Raw genomic sequence first — 6124 nt, 5'->3', positions numbered from 1 at the left:
GATCATAGGTCTCGGATAGGTTAGATATAGTCTATAGTTAGATAAGGTCTATAGTTAGATACAGGTCTAAGGGTTAGATATAGTCTATAGTTAGATAAAGTTATAGTTAGATATAGGTCTATAGTTAGATATAGCTTGTTCTATAGTTAGATATAGTCTATAGTTAGATATAGCATTACGGAGGGTCTTATAGTTAGATATAGGTCTAAGTTAGATATAGTCTAAAGTTAGATATATGGGTCTAAGGTTAGATATAGTCTATAGTTAGATATAGTGAGTCTATCAACAAGTATATATGGAGACAGACTAAAGTTAGAGTAGGAGTCCTCTGTTATATGGAGACAGACTAAAGCTAGAGTAGGAGTCCTCTGTTATATGGAGACAGACTAAAGTTAGAGTAGGAGTCCTCTGTTATATGGAGACAGACTAAAGTTAGAGTAGGAGTCCTCTGTTATATGGAGACAGACTAAAGTTAGAGTAGGAGTCCTCTGTTATATGGAGACAGACTAAAGTTAGACTAAAGTTAGAGTGAGTCCTCTGTTATATGGAGACAGACTAAAGTTAGAGTAGGAGTCCTCTGTTATATGGAGACAGACTAAAGTTAGAGTAGGAGTCCTCTGTTATATGGAGACAGACTAAAGTTAGAGTAGGAGTCCTCTGTTATATGGAGACAGACTAAAGTTAGAGTAGGAGTCCTCTGTTATATGGAGACAGACTAAAGTTAGAGTAGGAGTCCTCTGTTATGGAGACATGGTAATGAATTAAACGCTGATGGAATCGCTTCTTTAAATTTAGCTACACACATCTTGTGGAGAAACTTTTGCCTAATGGCGTACACTCTGGTAGTAAAAATTCAAAAGTTATTAGATAATGTTCTGATAAAAGAGAGTTCTGTTGAGAGACAACTACATTTTCTATTTCAATACCATAAACCAGAACAAGGTGGAGGGTTAAAACAGTGAGTGGGTTTATGTACACACTGACAGAAGCCAATAGAATCTAATAATGAACTAAACGCAGTACTAAGGCTATCATTATACACATCCACATGAATATTAAAATCACCTACAATAATAACTTTATCTGTTTTCAGGACTAAACTTGATAAGAACTCTGAGAATTCAGATATGAATTCAGAATACGGACCTGGTGCGCGGTACACTATAACAAAGAGAACTGACTTCAATGCTTTCCCGCTCGGGTTTGAAAGACTAAGAACAAGGCTTTCAAATGAGTTGTAATTTAATTTAGGTTTAGGGTTTATTAATAGGCTTGAGTCAAAGATAGCTGCTACTCCACCTCCTCGGCCTGTGCCTCCAGGAATATGAGTATTAATATGACTTGGAGGAGTTGATTCATTAAGGCTAACGTACTCTTCATGACACAGCCAGGTTTCAGTAAGACAGAATAAATCAATATGATTATCTGATATTAAATCATTTACTAGTACACCCTCAGATGACAGAGATCTGATATTTAAGAGTCCACATTTAATTGTCCTGTTTTGATTGCGTTGGTTGCCTTCATTTTTATTAGGTTATTTTGTATAACTCACTGTGTCATTACTGATTCACCTTTAACAACAGATTGAGGTGGTGGTCATCAAAAAAATGACCAGCAGTCTGTTTTGTAACTATAAGTTGACACTAACTGCTGTGTTTCACATTAAATACATGACTTTGCACACTATGACACTATAACTTGTGCAGGTAAAATTGGAAAGAACAACACTGCTGCTTTAATAACAGTTTTATTAAAAAGAAGAAAGTAAATTATATCATTGCTTTGCTAAAATGTTTTCAATAATTCAAAGACCATTATTCAGTCAGTTCTGTTGTGCTGTGAATTTTTTAGATAATGATTAATAAATATAGTCCTAAATTAAATCAACAGATTTTTTTTGTTTTTTTTCTCAATCAGAGCCAAGCCCACAGTGGAATACAGTTGCTATGACAACAACAACAATAACAACAACAACAACAACAACAAGAAAATGCTAAACTGCAACTAAACTTCAACCTTCAGTTTCCTGTTTGTTTCTGCTCCTCGGCTCGTTCCTGATCGGTTGTCTCCATTTAATTCAAACTCTGGCTTCTGTTTGAAAAATCTGTTTCCATTAAACGACTGACTGTGTCTCTGTGTAGTCTTCCTTTAATCTGTCTCTCTCTCTGCCTGTCTGTCTGCCTTCAGTCTATTGCAGATCCATGTGGAATCTGCTCTGTGGGTCTGTGTTGACACAGAGGAACTGCTAATAAAGTTTGAACTGTCAAAACCCTGAGTCCCCTGAATCTTAATTATAGACAATCATACCTATTGATCTGTCATCATTTACTGAGTGTAGATATTGATCCTTAAGTTCAAATACACGGCAACAAGTTCACAACACTGTACCATGTTAAATTACACCACAACAAGTTCACAACACTGTATTATATTCAACATGTCAACAAATTAACAACACTGTATTATATTCAACATGTCAACAAATTAACAACACTGTATTATATTCAACAACATGTCAACAAGTTCACAACACTGTATTATATTCAACATGTCAACAAATTAACAACACTGTATTATATTTAACAACATGTCAACAAATTAACAACACTGTATTATATTTAACATGTCAACAAATTAACAACACTGTATTATATTTAACAACATGTCATCAAGTTCACAGCACTGTATTATATTTAACAACATGCCAACAAGTTCACAGCACTGTATTATATCTAACAACATGTCAACAAATTAACAACACTGTATTATATTTAACAAAATATTATATACAGGGAGAGATTGATTGTTAATATTGCACATTGCAGCAAGTTCACAACACTTTTTCTTTTTTAACACAGCAGCACGTTTAAAACTGCATCCTGTTTAACAACATGGTAAATATTGAACAAAATGCAGCATGTTCACATCACTGCAGAAAGTTAACAGAACCTGAACATATCTAACAACACAGCAGCATGACAGAAAGTTTAACAACAACGCAGCTCATAACCAACAATCATCAACAGGTGCACTGGAGGGGGAGGAGTCAGGTTACCTACTGCCACAGGTCGCTGGTGTGGAAGACTGACTCCTGAGATGGAGCAGATGAAGTTTCTCTTAGACCATGAATGAAAACTGACCTCAGGTCATCGGAGGTTAACTGACTCTCACTCACACACCCACACACAAAGAATAAGGAGTAAGACATAAAGACAAAGGGTGTGTGTACAATAAACCTTTTCAGGTGAGAGTTTCAGAGAGAAACAGCTGATAGGGTGATATCTGTGAGAATAGATTTACCTTCACATGAGAAACACATCTGAGCAGAGGAGAAACAAGTACTCAGGTCATTTTCTTCAACCAGAGGATTGTCAGGATTCAGAAGCTTCCAAAAAATGAGCCCCAGCTCTACCAGCTGCAACGTTAAAGTGTTGAACACATGAACGCGTCAATAATCAAAATATAATATTACAATATATCATTCTGCATAATGAGTACTTTTACTTTTAGTACTGAGTATACTTTGATGCTGATACCTGACGTAAACTATAGCAGAGTACTCCTTCCACCTCTGGGATTAGGAGACAGCACGTAACTAAACCTCCCCTATTGATCGTGTTTAGGCAGAATATAATGATGTGATAAACTGTTTATAACAGATTTTTGTTGTTAGCACATATAAGTGTTTATTACTTTATAATATTCTATAATTATGTCCATCTCCATCCATGGAGACAGACATAATGTTCATCATGCTGTTTCAAGATTTAATAAATGTTTATTTGTATTTCTTTTGTTTGAGACTCCAGAGTTTCAATGGGTTCATGTTACTCGCCTGTCCCACAGCTCTTGGTTTCAGTGGGACATCAGGATCAAAAGGTCCAGGTGAGATGCAGTCATTCAGAACTGAGCTGGACCAGACTATACCTCAAAGTGCCCTTAATTCCTTCTCTGGACCTGATCCCAGAGTCCAGCTCAGCTCCAGCTCGGTTCTAGTTACAGGATGTCCTACTGCAGATTCATGCAGACTCATGTTATGCACTGATTCCTGCCGATAACAGGAAACTCACTTCAAAATACGAGCACAGAAGGTCCCTGGGTTTCAGAAGGTCCCTGGGTTTTAGAAGGTCACTGGGTTCTAGAAGGTCACTGGGTTCTAGAAGGTCACTGGGTTCTAGAAGGTCACTGGGTTTTAGAAGGTCACTGGGTATTAGAAGGTCCCTGGGTTCTAGAAGGTCACTGGGTTTTAGAAGGTCCCTGGGTTTTAGAAGGTCCCTGGGTTCTAGAAGGTCACTGGGTTTTAGAAGGTCCCTGGGTTTTAGAAGGTCACTGGGTTCTAGAAGATCCCTGGATTTTAGAAGGTCCCTGGGTTTTAGAAGGTCCCTGGGTTTTAGAAGGTCCCTGGGTTCATAGCGTGTCGCACTGAAAAGACTCCTCAGTTATGAACAAGCTATGGCTCCACCAGGACTCTCGGGACAATACATACGATTTTATCGAGAATTGAAATGAAGAAAACACTTAAACACTCACTTTAGGTTAATATTGTATATTTACATTAACGGGGTAAAAGTTTGAAAAAGCTTTCTAGGTCGAGAAGTGATGGTTCAGTTCAGAGGAATGTTGGCAACTTTTTCTCTGCAGCTCGGTATCATTTTAATAAAGCTTCCTTTGTATTCGTCCTCTAGGCTGGAACACACACACACACACACACACAGTAAAACACATACACCCACACAGTAACACACACACATACACACACACATACACACACACACACACACAGTCAAACACACAGGCACACAGAGTAACACACACACAAACAGTTAAAACACAATTAAATTCAATTTATTTTGTAAATCCAAAAATCACAAATCACAAATTTGCCTCAGAGGGCTTCAAAAACCTCACATCCTCTGTCCTTACACCCTCACATCCTCTGTCCTTATCCTCTGTCCTTACACCCTCACATCCTCTGTCCTTAGACCCTCACATCCTCTGTCCTTACACACATCCTCACATCCTCCTCTGTCCTTAGATCCTCACATCCTCTGTCTTATCAGGATGGACAGAAGTCAATAGATGTCATGTGACCAGAATGAACAACTTAGTTAGAAAGTTAGAAAACATTCAATGTATATGACATAGTAGTAAGCAGAATAATGATGGAAAAAAGTAAGACTACTAACAATAAAAGCAGCAATGACTATAGTAATATTATAGTAATGATATAGGGACTAGTATTAGTAATGTGACTAATAATAATAATAATATTATTATTAGTAATAATGATAGTGGTAGTAGCAGTGGGTGTCAGCAGGATCACAGTCCAGATAGAACCACGATTCATGTAAACCTGCGAGGTGAGAAAGCACCAGGACTCCGGGGAAGAAGCAAAATCAGTGATGAGCATAAATAGGAGATTAATACATAAAGATGGAGGGAGAGAAGAGGAGAGAGGAGCTCAGTGTATCCTAGGTAGTCCCCCGGCTGTCTAGGCATATAGCAGCATATCTAGGGGCTGGACCAAGGAGAACCTGAACCAGTCCTAACTATAGACCTGAACCAGCCCTAACTATAGACCTGAACCAGTCCTAACTATAGACCTGAACCAGTCCTAACTATAGACCTGAACCAGTCCTAACTATAAACCTGAACCAGCCCTAACTATAAACCTGAACCAGTCCTAACTATAAACCTGAACCAGTCCTAACTATAGACCTGAACCAGTCCTAACTATAGACCTGAACCAGCCCTAACTATAGACCTGAACCAGTCCTAACTATAAACCTGAACCAGTCCTAACTATAGACCTGAACCAGTCCTAACTATAAACCTGAACCAGTCCTAACTATAGACCTGAACCAGTCCTAACTATAGACCTGAACCAGCCCTAACTATAGACCTGAACCAGTCCTAACTATAGACCTGAACCAGTCCTAACTATAGACCTGAACCAGTCCTAACTATAGACCTGAACCAGCCCTAACTATAGACCTGAACCAGTCCTAACTATAAACCTGAACCAGCCCTAACTATAAACCTGAACCAGTCCTAACTATAGACCTGAACCAGTCCTAACTATAAACCTGAACCAACTATTACAGCTTTGTAGGTGAGTAGA

The sequence above is a fragment of the Anoplopoma fimbria genome, chromosome 10 (genome assembly GCF_027596085.1).
Source record: "Anoplopoma fimbria isolate UVic2021 breed Golden Eagle Sablefish chromosome 10, Afim_UVic_2022, whole genome shotgun sequence".
In the NCBI taxonomy this organism is placed as follows: domain Eukaryota; kingdom Metazoa; phylum Chordata; class Actinopteri; order Perciformes; family Anoplopomatidae; genus Anoplopoma; species Anoplopoma fimbria.
This window is presented reverse-complemented; position numbering follows the sequence as displayed.